The sequence below is a fragment of the Tiliqua scincoides genome, chromosome 2 (assembly GCF_035046505.1).
Source record: "Tiliqua scincoides isolate rTilSci1 chromosome 2, rTilSci1.hap2, whole genome shotgun sequence".
Lineage (NCBI taxonomy): Eukaryota > Metazoa > Chordata > Lepidosauria > Squamata > Scincidae > Tiliqua > Tiliqua scincoides.
The window spans coordinates 145,260,295-145,278,333 of NC_089822.1; the positions used below are offsets into that span (position 1 = coordinate 145,260,295).

General features: G+C 45.9%; 1 protein-coding gene across 3 annotated transcripts in view; it reads right to left on the reverse strand.

Annotated features, from left to right (window-relative positions):
• The window catches only part of LOC136641987 (cholesterol transporter ABCA5-like), an 82,181-nt gene extending 69,345 nt beyond the window's left edge, over window positions 1-12,836 (reverse strand). For all 3 annotated transcript variants that reach the window (XM_066618137.1, XM_066618135.1, XM_066618138.1), the window contains exons 1-2: window positions 12,726-12,836; window positions 993-1,140 (exon numbers count right to left, since the gene is read on the reverse strand). The gene's annotated coding sequence lies outside the window, so the exon portion shown is untranslated. The remainder of the gene's footprint in view (window positions 1-992; window positions 1,141-12,725) is intronic.
• Between the last annotated feature and the right edge of the window lie 5,203 nt (window positions 12,837-18,039).

An 18,039-nucleotide genomic window follows, 5' to 3' on the forward strand; every position in this document is an offset into this window, starting at 1 on the left:
AAGGAGAAAAAACCCATTTAAATCTTGACACATATTTAAACCTATTTAAACCTCCCCCATTTCAGGGATCTGCTGAGGCTTAAGTGCCTGGAGGCGGGTGGGAAGGGCAGAGCTGGGCTGGATGCAAGTGGGGGGAAAGGGGGCTGGATCACAGGGTAGAGCTTGAGTTGGAAGGAGGTGGTGAAAGAGAAAGCAAAACAAACAAACCTGCCCCCCATTTGCAGGGAGAGGCTGCAGCCCACCTCAAGACAATCCAGCAGGGCTCCCTGAGGCAGCAGCCACACTCACTCCTGTGCGCCTGTGCAAGCCGCCCTTTTGCCCCTGGGAGGAGCTTTGACTACACCATAGGCAAGCTGAGGCAAAGGCAGTTCCAGCTTCCAAGATGGCACAGGCTGCCTAATTTGCCAGCCTCCAAGATGGCCACACAGATACAGAGCATGCTTAGGCAAAGGCAGTTCCAGCTTCCAAGATGGCACCGGCTGCCTAATTTGCCAGCCTCCAAGATGGCCACACAGATACAGAGCATGCTTAGGCAAAAGCAGTTCCAGCTTCCAAGATGGTGCCGGCTGCCTAATTTGCCAGTTTCCAAGATGGCCACCCGCATCTTTCCACAACCCACCTGACCTCAGTTCGCGACCCACCAAGTGGGTCCCGACCCACAGTTTGAGAAACCCTGCCCTATAAAATTAAATGGACGATTATTACATAGGAATTGATCCTTTTTCAAAGGGCTGTAAATATTTTACTACCCTGTGAATTCATCGTGCAAGTAACATATACCCTTAGCTCAGACCTTTCAGATAGGTGGTTTAAGATTACTTCCAACAGCCTGAATGACATGCTTAATTCTTTTTACAAAATACAGAGACAAACTTAGTGCCAGGAAAAAAGCTTCAGTGAGCTCCCAAGGGAACCAAAGTCCATGGGAAAATGCAAAAGTATTTGCAGCCACATAATAGTAGGAACATATTCATGCTAAAAGTAAAACAAACCAAAGCAGGCAGATGAATCTTCCGTGTAGCCGTGTTTTTGGAACTATGTCCTTCAGACAATGGAATTTCAGTTGTTCTGGGGAAAAAAGATTTCTGCTTTCAGAGACACCTGATTCCCTGGAATGTTGAAGCCATTGTTCTGGTAACCCTAAAAGAGAAAATTAAAAATACTCCAGTAGGTGTTTTGTTTTGGTACATTTGCTCATGGTAACCCCCTTAACAAAGTATAAAAGCTATTCTCTTTGTAGTTTAAGTTCCCTGCTAAATGACTTTTAAAGTGGCAACTCTCTTATGTATGCCAAAAACAACTGTTCCAGCATACTGTCTCTCCTAGTGGTTGTCTGCTTATTTTGTGTTTTTACTGGATTTTGAGTCCCTTTGGGACAGGATACTACCATTATCTCATTCTTTTTCAATGTAAATTGATTTAAGAACTTTTTCTTGAAAACTGGTATAGAAATACCTAATAAATTAGTAATAAAGGTTTAAACAAATAACTTTTTCCAAAATGTTTTAGGGCCCAATCCTATTCAACTTGCCAATGCAGCCGTGCCAATAGGGCATGCACTACAACCTCCAACAGAGTGGCAGTCACAAAAGCCTTCTCAAGGTAAGAGAACATTTGTTGACTGCTGCATTGCGGCTGCATCGGCATGGAAAGCTGGATAGGATTAGGCCCTTAGTGACTTCATTTCAGCTTCAATAGATAATATTGCTCAAACTAGATGCATTCACCAGAGAACCCATCATGGAGAGTTATACGTCAAAAAACAAATTGTTTCCTCTATAAGTTCATGGAATTAATGGCATCACTGGCCCTCAGAAGGTTCCCAGACACAGCTAGAGCACAGTTCTGGTTGCATTTGGAGGATTTCAGGTTCCCAAATCCATGGATGTCATCATCAGTGGATTTCGGATACTGAGGACCCACCTGTGAATATACCCGGGGGGGGGGGGGAAGCTGTTGCTGGTTCTAACAATTGACCAGAGGTGTCAAACATAAGGCCCACTGGCCAGCATAATAATTGGGCTCTCTCAATGTTTAGGTCATTATCTGCTTTCAGCTAATGACTGGCATAGTTGCAAAAGGAATGCTGAAAGTTCCAGCTCAAGTTACCAGCTGTTATTGCTCTTATCACTTTTTATTGTTCTCTAAGCCAGGCAACGTGTGCAGATCTTAACAGAAGTGATGCTTGGTAGTCAGACATGAGTGCAGTAACCAGACATGAGTGCAGATCACTGACAGAAGCTATGCAGGCATGTGTGCTATGCAGATAGAAGTGTGCTTCTACCTCCAAAAGAAGATTGTGGGAAAAGGTACAAAGAACCCTGTACAGAGGTGCAAAGAAGGGCTACCAAAATGATCTGGGACTTTTTAGCTTGGGAAAAAAGGGGGCAGGGAGAAAGTATAGGTTTATGAATTGTTTGGGAAGCAAAAAGAGAACGTCAAAAAGCCCTCTCCGGACCCCTCTATATTGGATAATTATTGGCCAGTGTCGAATTTCCCATTTCTGGGCAAAGTGATCAAGCAGGTGGTGGCATCTCAGCTCCAGAGGATCCTGTATGAAGCAGATTATCTGAATCCCTTTCAATCTGGCTTTAGGACTGGCTTTGGGACAGAGACGGCCTTGGTCACCTTGGTGGATGACCTACACCAAGGGCTGGATGGAGGGAGTGTATCCTTGCTAGTCCTTTTGGACTAGCAAGTATTGTGTCCAGTTCTGGTCACCGCATTTCAAAAAAGACATAGTGGAAATGGAAAAGGTGCAAAAGAGAGCGACTAAGATGATTACGGGGCTGGGGCACCTTCCTTATGAGGAAAGGCTACGGCGTTTGGGCCTCTTCAGCCTAGAAAAGAGACGCTTGAGGGGGGACATGATTGAGACATACAAAATTATGCAGGGGATGGACAGAGTGGATAGGGAGATGCTCTTTACACTCTCACATAATAACAGAACCAGGGGACATCCACTAAAATTGAGTGTTGGGAGAGTTAGGACAGACAAAAGAAAATATTTCTTTACTCAGCGCGTGGTCGGTCTGTGGAACTCCTTGCCACAGGATGTGGTGCTGGCGTCTAGCCTAGACGCCTTTAAAAGGGGATTGGACGAGTTTCTGGAGGAAAAATCCATTATGGGGTACAAGCCATGATGTGTATGCGCAACCTCCTGATTTTAGGAATGGGTTAAGTCAGAATGCCAGATGTAGGGGAGGGCACCAGGATGAGGTCTCTTGTTATCTGGTGTGCTCCCTGGGGCATTTGGTGGGCCGCTGTGAGATACAGGAAGCTGGACTAGATGGGCCTATGGCCTGATCCAGTGGGGCTGTTCTTATGTTCTTATGTTCTTATGACCTCTCTGCAGCTTTTCACACCATCAACTATGGTGTCCTTCTGGGACGGTTGGCCGAGGTGGGGATTAGGGGAACTGTTTTGCATTGGTTCGATCCTTCTTGATTGACATATCCTAGATGGTGGTACTGGGGGACTCCTGCTCGGCAGCCTGGCCCTTAAGGTGTGAGGTGCCACAGGGTTCGATATTGTCCCCCATGTTGTTTAATATCTACATGAAACCACTGGGAGAGGTCATCTGGGGATTTGGAGTTGGGTGCCATCAGTATGCGGGTGACACTCAGCTCTATGTCTCCTTTTCACCGAACTCCAGGGTGGCTGTCTCTGTCCTGGAGAGTTGCCTGGAGGCAGTTGGGACCTGCATGAGGGCAAACAAGCTGAAGTTAAATCCTGACAAGACAGAGGTCCTCCTGGTTCAAAATCCACGATGTGGGTGCTGGACTATCGCTCTGTTCTGAATGGGGTTGCACTCCCCCTGAAAGAGCAGGTTTGCAGCTTAGGAGTTCTCCTGGACTCGCAGTTGCTCCTGGATGTCCAGATGTCGGCTATAGCTAGGAGCACCTTTGCCCAGCTTTGGCTGGTGTGCCAGCTGCTGCCGAACCTGTCTCAGGTGGATCTGGCCATGGTGGTTCATGCCATGGTGACATCATGATTAGATTATTGTAATGTGTTCTACATGAGGCTGCCCCTGAAGACGGTCTGGCAGCTACAGCTAGTACAGAATGCGGCAGCTCGTGAAGTCACTGGAGGTCGGCGGTTTGACTCTGTCACACTGCTGTTCCAGCGGCTGCACTGGCTGCTAGTTCATTTCCAGGCTGAATTCAAGGTGCTGGTTTTGATTTTAGAGCCCTAAACGGCTTGGGACCAGCATATTTGAGAGACTGCCTTCTTCCATATAGTCCAGTCCGTTCTCTGAGGTTATCAGAAGGGGCCCTGTTGATTGTGCCACCATTGAGAGATGTGAGGGTGGTGGTGGTCAGAAACAGGGTCTTCTCGGTGATGGCACCTGCATTATGGAATTCCCTCCCCTTTGAATTGAGGGCAGCTTCCTCGTTATTAACTTTCTGGCAGGTCCTGAAGACTTTTTTATTTAGGAACAACTTTGAGGTCTTATAAGGGCTGCTTTTAAAAATTAATGTTTTTTACTTTGCATTTTATTGCTGACTGCTGTGTATTTTATCTTGTTTTTAATTGTTTTTATTTTTAATGTTTATTTGTATTTTACTCTGTATTTTAATGTCTGTTAACCGCCAAAAGTCCCAGTACAGTATAGTAATATATTAGTACCACCCAGATAGACACAACATCTTAAGTAAGTATAATAAGAATAAGGACCCACTCCCAACTTCAATCCTTGGCATTCCCAGATAAGGTTGAAATTTCTGGTAACAGACCCTGATTTAGAGTCAGGGTCTAAATTTAGCTACACCTGATTTAGCTACAATCTTATACACACTTTAACAGGAGTATGTCTGATTGAACACAATGGAACTTACTTTTGAATAGACATGCATAAGCTTGTGCTGTAAAACTGTGTTTTCAAAGGGTCTGCTACAAGTTTAATAGAATTAGTGTTCAGTAGACAGAGGATATTTTTGGTCAGTTTGGAATAATAATAAAGCCAAATGGTCATGAAATACCATACAAGCGTGCCCCTTATTCATAGGGGTTTTGTTCCCACCGTCCAGGGCTTCCCCAGCCTTCTAATGCCTTAGAAGGCATTAAAAACGCAACTTCCAGTTTCTCTGTGAAACAGGAAGTTGCATGTTTTGAGCTCTAAAGCTCAGTCTGAGCCCAGCAGAGGCCGGGGACAGATGTCTTCAGACTCTGCTGAGCTCAGAATCCCCTCCAGAGTTGAGGGGAGTGGAGTTCCCCTCACCTCTGGAGGGGAGATGCACATGGGGGGGGCCCTCGACCCAATCCATGGATAACTGAATCTGCAGATAAGGGATCTGCAGATATGGAGGCCCGCTGTATGATGATGCTTGAAAATTCTATGTAAGCATGCCACCTGATTGCTATAGTTGTGATGCATGAGCAGTAGCTGACTGCCTAGAGCAGAGTTTCTCAAACTGTGGGTCACAACCCACTTGGTGGGTTGTGAAGCTTTAGCTGATGACTGAGAAAGTAAAAGCACAGAGCCCTATGGAAAGTTAAACTGAGTCCTATCATGAGTTTATTCATGAGCAGGCAAACTTGCCTTAGTCTATTGGAAAGGGTATGCTGAGAGGAATCCAACGACACCAGAATGGTCCAGTTCTGATTAACACTGCCCAAAAAAAAAACCTGAGAAGGAAGCTCCTCCCACCAAGCAGACCACTGTATTGAGCTCTATGGAAAGCAAAACTAAGCTACACGGTCGCGTTTACTCACGAATAAGCAAATGTGCCTTGGTCTGTGGTCAGGTCAGGCAAAGAAGAATGCAGAGTCATTGGAATGGTCCTGATCTGATGAAAGTGAAGCTCAACAAATGCTCCAGAATGCAAGCCCTCCCCGACTATAATGGATAAAAACAACGGTGTCACCTGGTGAGGTGAACTTTTTTTTCTTTTTCAGACTTGTAAAGCTAGGTGGGTGCTGATAGTGATATGGTTTAAATAAAAAAACTTAAATTGAACCGGGCACTGGGTAGGGCTGAAAAATCTTACTGATTTTTTTTGGGGGGTGTGCTATTTCCGACAAACTATGGAGAAAATTCATTTGGTGGAGCAGGGCTGGCTCCCCATTATTTATTTGTTTTACTTTATTTATAATTTGAATAATAAACTTTATTTATAATTATTTTAATTATCTTAATGATGTCACTTCTGGCCATGACATCGCTTCCAGTGGGTCCCAGACAGATTGTCATTCTAAAAAGCACATTCTAAAAAGGTGCTAAAAGTTTGAGAACCACTGGCCTAGAGAGTAGACTGGCCATTGCCCATTTTAAGATGACAGTGGTTATGTACTGCTCAGGTCATTAAATGCTCCACAGTTAAGGAAAATATTCGAGGGAACGCTGCCCAGCAGAAGTGGTGTTATTGAAAGGGCAGCCAGTGTGATAATTGGGTTCTATCATATCATGAAAATATGATCAAGATTTACATATTTTTCTCATCTGTCATTTGCAGCTAATGAATTCCTAAGTGACACATTAAGCCTATTAAGGCTACCGAGTTTGTTTTTGACTGACAGCCCAATCCTAGGCATGTCTACTCAGAAGTAAGTCCCACAGCAGTCAATAGGGCTTACTCCCAGGAAAGTGAGGATAGAATTGCAGTCTGTGTCAATAGCAGCTAGATTAGGGGCATCAAAGAAAGGGACTGTGGCAGTGGGTAGCGTTTTAGCCCTACCCCTCAGGGTCCTGAACTGAATCTAGGGGCCCTTTACATACAGTACACTTGCAATACTAGAAGCTTTTTTCATTATGAAATACAGCTACATGATGCTCCAAATCAGACTGAAACCATGCTAGGGTCGGTGAGATAAACTGCACCTACTCCTTCACCACAGTCTCTATCCACATGCCCTCCCAGTTCAGCTATTAAAATCCACTCTGTTAGCCCGTGTAACAAACTTAATGTCACATATAGTTTGGTCACTGAGGGTGCAATCCTAACCAACTTTTCAACACAGGAGTAAGGGCAGTGCAGCTTTGAGGTAAGGGAACAAGCATTCCCTTACCTTGAGGAGGCCTCTGTGACTGCCACCCAACTGCAGTATGCAGCAATTGCCCCATTGGCACAGCTATGCCAGTGCAGAGAAGTTGGTTAGGATTTGGGCCTTAGTATGCTTAAAAAGCTTTGGATTCTACTTGCAAGTTAACAAGGGGTTATTTGTTTCAGAGAGACTCAGCCAAATCAGCAACTGTTAGATCTGGTAGGTGTAAGGTTGCCACCTGGTTAAACAAAGTATAGTCAATTGACTGTATGGTTTCTATTCAATTAATTAGCTGATTAAACCTGCATAAGTATGCACATTAATAAAACAATAGCTCTGGAGGAAAAAGCAATCTCTTAGTTTTCAGGAGATGCACTCACAGGGCACAGCAGGCAAGATCTTCTAAGAAGAGTTCCAACCTATGCTTTTCTTAAGATGCCTTTTCTAAACTGCCATTCTCATTTTATTTATATTAAAAACAATCATCAACTTTTAAGAACTTTGCTGCCGGATTAATCAGAGGATGAGGTTTTTACCTGATCAAAGGTTTTAAAAGATTCAGCTGAATAATCAACTTACAGCACAATCCTATGCATGTCTTCTCAGAAATAAACCCACACTTACTTGGAAGTTTGCATACAACTGCAGCCTAAGGACCAAATCCTATTCAATTTTCCAGTACTGGTGCAGCCATGTCAGTGGGGCATACACTGTATCCTTCGGTGGGGGGGGGGGGCAATCATGGAGGCCTCCTCCACGTAAGGGAATATTTGTTCCCTTTCTTCTGCAGCTACATCGGCACTGGAAAGTTGGATAGGATTGGGCCCGAAGTCTGCATTCACAAATTACATGAAACCATGACTTTTACTAAATGCAGCTAAGAATTCACACTATGGTTGGAGTTTCTTGATGTACAACAAATGCTGTGGTTAAGTGCTGATTATCTACTTTTGTTCTTCATCTGCTAAAGATTCAATTTCATAAGTACACCCCTGTATTCATAGTGCAGCGGCTTCTTGAGGCAGTAGCCCTTACTGTCACTGTATAGACTTTACCAATGGTCTATACCAGGGGTCTCTAAACTCTGGCCCAAGTGCACCAGATCCAGTGAGTCAGAAACTCAGTTCGAGAGCCACAGCACACTCTGCAGCCTCTTCATGCCCAACTGCTGCAGAAACTCATACTGGGAAGCCATTTCCTTGAGGAAATTGGGGCGTAGGACCTTCTGGGGTGATCAGCAGCAGAAGAGGCGGCCCAGCACAAGGAGGAGGCAGGAGGCCTGGTCTAGAGGGTTGAGCCTCCGTTTGCCTGAAGATAACATCCGAAGGTCGCCAGTTCGAGGCCACCGGCACCGTGCGACCTTGAAGCAGCTGACAAGCTGAGCCGAGTTATTCCATCTGCTCTGAGCATGGGAGGATGAAGGCCAGGATGGAGGCCAGATCAGAACAAAACATCTGAATTGTTGTAGCTCTTGAAAGATAGAGCCTTCTTTCAATTGTAAAAATCCCTACGGGGATTTAAATTAGCCTGCCTATGTAAACCGCCTTGAATAAAGTCTGAGGAGAAATCTGAGGACCTAGAAAGGCGGTATATAAATACCTGTATTATTATTATTATTATTATTTCTGGAACAACCATGTACAAAGAGAAGATGCTGCGGAAGAACAGTAAGCCACAGCTGCGCCCAGATCAAAAATCCCAGCACACCATTGGTCAGTTTGGAGACCGCTGGTCTATCCATTCAATCACAAAAAGCAACCAGTTAGCTGAAGTTGCGATTGGGCTAAGACAACGTGCAGAATCATGTTCTGGCTAAACAAGGCATGGCTTTGCATTATGAATGAACCCAGCTTAGGGCTGCAGCTCTTGTGGCATGCCCTGCCACAAAGTCTTTGATACACAAACTTCAACGTACATACTTGCTAGGCTTTTTAAAAAATAGCCGTAAGTGGTTGTAGAATTTACAGATTGCTAGAATAAGGACTGAACAGCAGACACCTGCAAAATGTCTGCTCTATGAAGCCTATTCAATGATTGGTCTGCAAAGTTGGTAAGCGACGCTAGACTGCTAGTGATGATTTGGAGGCTAGCTTGAAACTACAAAAAGCTGATATTGGTCCTTAGAAGACTAAACACAGCTGTGATAGAGATTCTGAATTGAAAAGTGCAGACCTTGCCCTAGGAGAAGCATCCTCCCACAGTACTGACCCTGACACCATGCTAGATAATACTGAAACATGCAGTTGAAATCAATCCAGCTAAGGCAAAACTGTACTTCTTGTTTCTTTATTGCACTATCAGACTTCAGCTACCAGGATCTCACTTATTTACCATGACGGTATACCGTTTTCAATTCTAGTACTTCTCAAAGCAGTTCTCTTTGTTCCCTACTCTTAGCTTTGGCCACTGCTGTAGTTTGATCTCCGATATAATACTCACCTTTAGTTCTGGTTTGTATTTTTTTTTAATCCTCTATCCTTTTTTAAATGCTCTTATAAACAGAAATTGGTATGGGTTTCCTCCTGCAAAGAAGGGGCCTGGTTCCAACAAGATCACCCCAATTGGATCAACTGATAAAATATTATCTAGATTTGTGACTAAGACTAGGGTTGTGAACCTACATACGTTTACTTTGATGTAAGCCTAGCGAAGCCAGTAGGTCATTCCTTACTAAACATGTATAAAGGATTGGGTTGCAAAATCAGTTCAGACAATAATTCATACAGGTATTTGCAAATAACTGCTTGAGTGAGCTCATACTTAAATGAACACTGTAATATCAAAGTAGAGAACTTTTGATGAAATTGCAGGTGCAAATGACAAAAATACAGTATTCCCCATTTCAAATTGGGAATTTGAATCTTAAGTCCCCCTCATTTGCCCTTACACTGCTAAAATGTGTTCATCTGAGTAGGTCTTTCTGAGTTGGCTAAGATACTTTCTAGAGCAGCAGAAGCAGTGGCATAGCTAAGGGGCAGCAGTGGGTAGCAAGAGCACTGGGTAGCAAGTTTTACAGGGGCAACAACTTGAGCTTGACACTAGTGGCCAAAATTGTGAAAACTTTGGTATTTACTAATAACACCATCATATTTTATATCATTGGATAGGTAATTTAATGCATAATACAATGAAACAAACCACATTGAAATATATGTATTCCAGCATATGTTATGGCAAATTAACCAGAAAATGAAAACACAATTGCCTTACAGAACAAAAAGTGGATTTGCTTAACTCAAAACTGACCTATGAGACTGATTGTTCTGCGAGCCAATGAGATGTTGTTATGATACAGCACAGAACCAATAAGGTGTTAATATGAGTCAGCTGTCATTTCCTAACATCATAATACAGTTACACCTGCTAACTGGGTAAAAGTGTACTTTTTCAATTGGTGCTCCTCTTATAAGAGGAAGGGGAGAATAACTGTCCCTCACCCCAGCACAGCGTCTCTAACCAGTAAGGGGGACACTTTTTATTTACTTAATTAAATTTGATTTTGTCTTGGTGGGGGGGAGCTACAAAATCTTCTTTGATCCCAGGAAGCAGATTGATGCCTTAGCTATGCCACTGACTGGAAGGAGGCAGAACAGTGTGTGGCCAGCTGCTGGAGGGAGAAATCAGGTTCCCCCCCCCCAATTTTCACGTATCAAAAACCCCGGGCGTGATGTCACTTCCGGTTGTGACATCACTTCCAAGGCATCATTTTGCGCTCGGCACCAGGCTACATGACCATTAGCTATACCACTGCGAAGTATAGTTAGGTCTGTATTGACCATAGACTTATTTGTTCATCAAATACAAATAAGCCATAACTCCATGTTACTTTATGTAGCATTCATGGATTTCACATGCCAGCATAGAAGGCACCCCTGAATTGTTTATTCTTGTTTGACTTTTTCCATTGCCCTTTCACCACTAAATAAACCCACTCCTAAGTACAACCATAGCTAAAAACTTATTTATGCAAATATTTGGACTATCTTATTATCATAGAAAACAATAAATTTTGGTTGTAGCCTAGATGAACGAAAACAGCCATTCCTTGTCTACAACCAGATATGGACTCCTGTTCCTTCCTATTCTCTGAGCTAGTGCAGAACAAATGCATTCATGCTAAATGGTTACTGATGCAGTTATAACTTATCACCCTGGCCATGCTCTTTAAGCAAAAAGGTAAAGGTTTTCCCTGCACAGTCTCCTTTAGGCACAGCCTTAAATTTGTTCTGAAAAAGCATTCAATCACTGTCTACAGGCCAAAAAGCAAGCAATATTGTAACATCACTGCTGATGATGAGATTACAGCAATGAATTCTTGGTAATTAAACCCTAGGTGTAGCTTGATGGCTTGGATCTGTATAGATATTCTGTTTTTCATCTGCTGGACCATCTCTGTGTGGACATTTCCTAACCTGCAGAACTGCAATGATCTCAACAGTATATGCCTAATTAAATATGTAGCACAAGGAGGTTGTGGAAGGGATGGGTGCTATAGAAGAGTACCCACTATTATTCATGCATAACTGCACACCAACAAAAGGAATCCTTGTGGATAACCCACAGCTTGATACACACACAAATTATACACACACACACACACATCTGTACAGTTCAATTATATACACAAACACACACCCAGGGCATCTGAGAGGAATTTTATCAGGGGGTACAAAGGTTTTGGAGGCTTCTTTTGGGAGGTACAAAGATTCTTTTGGGCCCCTTCCCTTCTAATGAAATTATTGGATCATAATTTCATACAATCATTGGATCATAATTTCTACAAATCCCAATAGATAAAATAATAATCTATTTGGGCTTGGTTTTATAGATAAAACTATGTGGGCTTATCCCAAATGGGGATGCTAGACTTCACACAATATACGCAAACATTTTCTGAGATCCCAGAAAATTTCCAGCTCCCTTCCATTGGCTGTCAGGCCCCTTTTTGACTCCGGTACAATGTACCCCCTGCACTCCCCCCTCTCATGGGCCCTGGTGAGATCAGAAAATGTATGCTCCCAGGAAATTTTTTAGCCCTCTCCTTTGGTTCCTGGGCCCCCTTTATGATCTCCTGGACCTAGACACAATGTACCCCCTGCACCCCCCCCCTCATGGATCCTGGTGGGATCAGAAAATGTATGACCCCAGGAAAATTTCTGGCCCTCTCCTTTGGTTCCTGGGCCCCTTTTATGATCCTTGGATACAATGTACCCCCTGCTCTCCCCCATCTCATGGGCCCTGGTGAGATCAGAAAATGTATGCTCCCATGAAATTTTTTAGCCCTCTCCTTTGGTTCCTGGGCCACCTTTTAACCCTGGGGCCCAGGTATGATGCACCCCCTGCATCTCCCCCCCAATGGGTCCTGCACACACCCCTCGCATTGTGTGCAAAGAGCCAAGGAAAGAGACAACTATGAGGCTTGCCTGGCTGGCTGGCTGCCCTCCCAATCATTGACAGCTTCAGCCATCCACACTTGCAGTGGAGCATTCACCAGAGGAGGAAGGGGGGGCGCGTGAAAGTACAGCCCCGAGGAGCACGAAAGCAGCTGGCAGGGGCCCGCTGGCAGGGGCCAGGCAGGGCCACTGGGCTCCAGCACGCTCCAGCCAGAGCAGAGGAGCCCTTCAGCCCCCGGCTTCCCAAGCCATGGCAACCACAGTGAGAGTGAGGGGGCGCAGCGCTCCTCCCGCCCGCCGGCCGCACCCCCCTTTCCCCACCCGGCTCCCCGCCACCCCCCTGCTCACCACGAAGTCCTCCCCGGTGCTGCGGCTCCCTCCACGCACTCGAGCCTCACTCGGGCCCAGGCGAGACGCGGCAGCTCCTGCCCTTGCCGTGCCCACCGCCCCTTGCAAGGAGCCAGCGGCTCCCCGCACCGCCCACTGCCCTTGGGCGGAGCAAGCCGGCGGCGGGGCTGCGGCAGAGAGAGAGAGACGAGGCTCCCTACCTTCCCCTGCGCTCGCTCTGCGGGGCGGAGGCGGCCGCCTGCCTGCCTGCCTGCCTGCAGAGGCTGTAAGGCTGCAATCCTATGCTCGCTTTCCTGGGAGGAAGCCCCATTGACTGTAATGGGACTGACTTCTGAGGAGACATGCATAGGACTGGGCTCTGAGGCTACAATGCTCTCCACACTTTCCTGGGAGGAAGCTCCATTGACTGTAATGGGACTGACTTCTGAGTAGACAGGCAGAGGATGGGGCTCTCAGGCTGAACAGAAGGGTCAAAAAAGAAAAGAAAATATAAATAAATCAACATTCTGGACATGCCCTATTTTCCTGAAACAGTACATTTATTTATTTATTTATTTGAGAAACACACAGTACAGTCTTAAAAATAATAGAGTTGGGTGGCACCAGAGGCCATCTAGTCAATCCCCAGTTGCTTAAGAAATATCATCATGTTGGAATGTGAGTGGAGGTATCCCACAGACAGAAGGTTTAAATAGGGGCTCAGAACTGTTTTGAAAGCTGTAGGCAAGTCAAATCGCAACACAGGTATATATGTACAAGTATGTGAGGGTTCGTGTTCAATAAGAGACATGAACCTAGCATAGCTGGACGTATTTACCAGAATACCAAATTCTATACTGAGAATATTGTACACTATATTTTGTGTACAGTATTAGTCTCTATACAGGAATGCAAATACAACTGTGATGTTGACTATGATATTGATATTATTGACAAACATGACTATGGTAACTACATAGGAAACCAGCAGAAACACATATTTTGGAAAGGAGGAAAGGTGTATAGCAGACTCTTTGACCAGCTTGATTCTAATGTGTGTGATCTTATCACCTGGGCACACTGATGCCTGGTCATGAACCTTGCAAGAGTTCATCTCCTGGTGAGGCAAGCAGATTGACCACCATTAGCTCAGAGCCAAATCCTATCCAACTTTCCAGTACCAGTGCAACCTCAATGCAGCCCCAAGATAATGGAACACGGGATACTCCTCGGCGGGAGGGGGGTCGGAGGCTTCTTGTAGTGGGGGATTCGATTATTAGAAACATAGAGAGGGGGGTTTGCGACGGATGTGAGGACCGCATGGTGACTTGCCTGCCTGGTGCGAAGGTTGCGGACATCACTTCTCGTCTAGACAGGCTGGTAGACAGTGCTGGGGGAGAGGTAGCGGCTGTGGTGCATGTCGGCACCAACGATGTGGGCAAGTGTAGCTGGGAGGTCCTGGAGGCCAAATTTAGGCTTTTAGGCAGGAAGCTGAAAGCCAGGACCTCAAAGGTAGCGTTCTCTGAAGTGCTACCTGTTCCACGCGCAGGGCCAGCTAGGCAGGCGGAGATCAGGGGTCTCAATGCGTGGATGAGACGGTGGTGTAGGGAGGAGGGGTTTAGATTCGTTAGGCACTGGGGAACGTTTTGGGACAAGCGGGGCCTGTACAAGAGGGACGGGCTCCATTTGAACCAGAATGGAACCAGACTGCTGGCGCATAACATTAAAAAGGTGGCAGAGCAGCTTTTAAACTGATCCCTGGGGGAAGGCCGACAGGAGCCGAGGGGCATCCGGTTCGGGACTCCTCATCCCTATGGGACGAGGATGGGGAGGTTAGAGAACAACAAGACAAAGGCAGGGTAGGAGAAGAAATTGGGAAAGTTAGGGAGATGGGATGTGATAGACGGTTTGGCACAATGAGAGGATGCGGGGACAAAGGAGCGAATAAGCAGCCCATCCTGGGGCATTCCGTGTATAAATGCTTTTATGTGAATGCCCGAAGTCTACGAGCAAAGGTGGGAGAACTGGAATGTCTGGTGACAAGGGAAAATATTGACATAGTGGGCATAACGGAAACCTGGTGGAATGCGGAGAATCAGTGGGATACCGCAATCCCGGGCTATAAACTCTACAGGAGGGACAGGCAGGGGCGTGTTGGAGGTGGGGTGGCCCTTTATGTTAAGGAAGGGATAGAATCCAGCAAAGTAGAGATTGAAGGTGGGTCCGACTCCACCGTAGAATCTCTGTGGGTTAAATTACCAGGCTTGTGCAGCAATGTAATACTGGGGGCGTGCTATCGTCCTCCAGACCAGAAATCTGATGGGGACCTTGAAATGAGGAAACAGATCAGGGAGGTGACAAGGAAGGACAGGGTTGTAATCATGGGGGACTTCAATTATCCTCATATTGACTGGGTCAATTTGTGTTCTAGTCACGATAAGGAAACCGGATTTCTTGACGTGCTGAATGACTGTGGCTTAGATCAGCTAGTCACGGAGCCCACCAGAGGACAGGTGACTCTGGATTTAATTTTGTGCGGTACGCAGGAACTGGTTAGAGATGTAAACGTTACTGAGCCATTGGGGAACAGTGATCATGCTGCGATCCGTTTTGACGTGCACGTTGGGGGAAGAATACCAGGCAAATCTCTAACAAAAACCCTTGACTTCCGACGGGCGGACTTCCCTCAAATGAGGAGGCTGGTTAGAAGGAGGTTGAAAGGGAGGGTAAAAAGAGTCCAGTCTCTCCAGAATGCATGGAGGCTGCTTAAAACAACAGTAGTAGAGGCCCAGCAGAGGTGTATACCGCAAAGAAAGAAGGGTTCCACTAAATCCAGGAGAGTGCCCGCATGGCTAACCAGCCAAGTTAGAGAGGCTGTGAAGGGCAAGGAAGCTTCCTTCCGTAAATGGAAGTCTTGCCCTGATGAAGAGAATAAAAAGGAACATAAACTGTGGCAAAAGAAATGTAAGAAGGTGATAGGGGAGGCCAAGCGAGACTATGAGGAACGCATGGCCAGCAACATTAAGGGGAATAATAAAAGCTTCTTCAAATATGTTAGAAGCAGGAAACCCGCCAGAGAAGCGGTTGGCCCTCTGGATGGTGAGGGAGGGAAAGGGGAGATAAAAGGAGACTTAGAGATGGCAGAGAAATTAAATGAGTTCTTTGCATCTGTCTTCACGGCAGAAGACCTCGGGCAGATACCGCTGCCCGAACGGCCCCTCCTGACCGAGGAGTTAAGTCAGATAGAGGTTAAAAGAGAAGATGTTTCAGACCTCATTGATAAATTAAAGATCAATAAGTCACCGGGCCCTGATGGCATACACCCAAGGGTTATTAAGGAATTGAAGAATGAAGTTGCAGATCTCTTGACTAAGGTATGCAACTTGTCCCTCAAAACGGCCACAGTGCCAGAAGATTGGAGGATAGCAAATGTCACGCCTATTTTTAAAAAGGGAAAGAGGGGGGACCCGGGAAACTATAGGCCGGTCAGCCTAACATCCATACCGGGTAAGATGGTGGAATGCCTCATCAAAGATAGGATCTCAAAACACATAGACAAACAGGCCTTGCTGAGGGAGAGTCAGCATGGCTTCTGTAAGGGTAAGTCTTGCCTCACAAACCTTATAGAATTCTTTGAAAAGGTCAACAGGCATGTGGATGCGGGAGAACCCGTGGACATTATATATCTGGACTTTCAGAAGGCGTTTGACACGGTCCCTCACCAAAGGCTACTGAAAAAACTCCACAGTCAGGGAATTAGAGGACAGGTCCTCTCGTGGATTGAGAACTGGTTGGAGGCCAGGAAGCAGCGAGTGGGTGTCAATGGGCAATTTTCACAATGGAGAGAGGTGAAAAGCGGTGTGCCCCAAGGATCTGTCCTGGGACCAGTGCTTTTCAACCTCTTCATAAATGACCTGGAGACAGGGTTGAGCAGTGAAGTGGCTAAGTTTGCAGACGACACCAAACTTTTCAGAGTGGTAAAGACCAGAAGCGATTGTGAGGAGCTCCAGAAGGATCTCTCCAGACTGGCAGAATGGGCAGCAAAATGGCAGATGCGCTTCAATGTCAGTAAGTGTAAAGTCATGCACATTGGGGCAAAAAATCAAAACTTTAGATATAGGCTGATGGGTTCTGAGCTGTCTGTGACAGATCAGGAGAGAGATCTTGGGGTGGTGGTGGACAGGTCGATGAAAGTGTCGACACAATGTGCGGCGGCAGTGAAGAAGGCCAATTCTATGCTTGGGATCATTAGGAAGGGTATTGAGAACAAAACGGTTAGTATTATAATGCCGTTGTACAAATCGATGGTAAGGCCACACCTGGAGTATTGTGTCCAGTTCTGGTCGCCGCATCTCAAAAAAGACATAGTGGAAATGGAAAAGGTGCAAAAGAGAGCGACTAAGATGATTACGGGGCTGGGGCACCTTCCTTATGAGGAAAGGCTACGGCGTTTGGGCCTCTTCAGCCTAGAAAAGAGACACTTGAGGGGGGACATGATTGAGACATACAAAATTATGCAGGGGATGGACAGAGTGGATAGGGAGATGCTCTTTACACTCTCACATAATACCAGAACCAGGGGACATCCACTAAAATTGAGTGTTGGGCGGGTTAGGACAGACAAAAGAAAATATTTCTTTACTCAGCGTGTGGTCGGTCTGTGGAACTCCTTGCCACAGGATGTGGTGCTGGCGTCTGGCCTGGACGCCTTTAAAAGGGGATTGGACGAGTTTCTGGAGGAAAAATCCATTATGGGGTACAAGCCATGATGTGTATGCGCAACCTCCTGATTTTAGGAATGGGTTAAGTCAGAATGCCAGATGTAGGGGAGAGCACCAGGATGAGGTCTCTTGTTATCTGGTGTGCTCCCTGGGGCATTTGGTGGGCCGCTGTGAGATACAGGAAGCTGGACTAGATGGGCCTATGGCCTGATCCAGTGGGGCTGTTCTTATGTTCTTATGTTCTTATATTCCCTTACCTTGAGAAGGCCTCTGTAACTGCCTCCCCACCATAGGATGCAGTGCACGCCCCATTGCCATTGCTGCACCGGCACTGGAAAATTGGATAGGATTGGGTCCGCACTCTGCTACAGTTGGATGACCCAGTTAGATGTATTACAGAAGATTAGTTTCTGCACATCACAGCAACAGGCAGGCCCCCCCTGTGGCATAATTGGGACTGGTTACCCCCATGCTTTAACCCTATCCTTCATTTGTTGAGGTGTGCCTTCATTCATCTGAACAAAAACTCATATGTTGTCAATTTGTGGGTGGAAGGCTGCCAAGATCAGCTTGATGGCTCTTTACTCAATTAATTCTTCTTAGGGCTTCCTGGC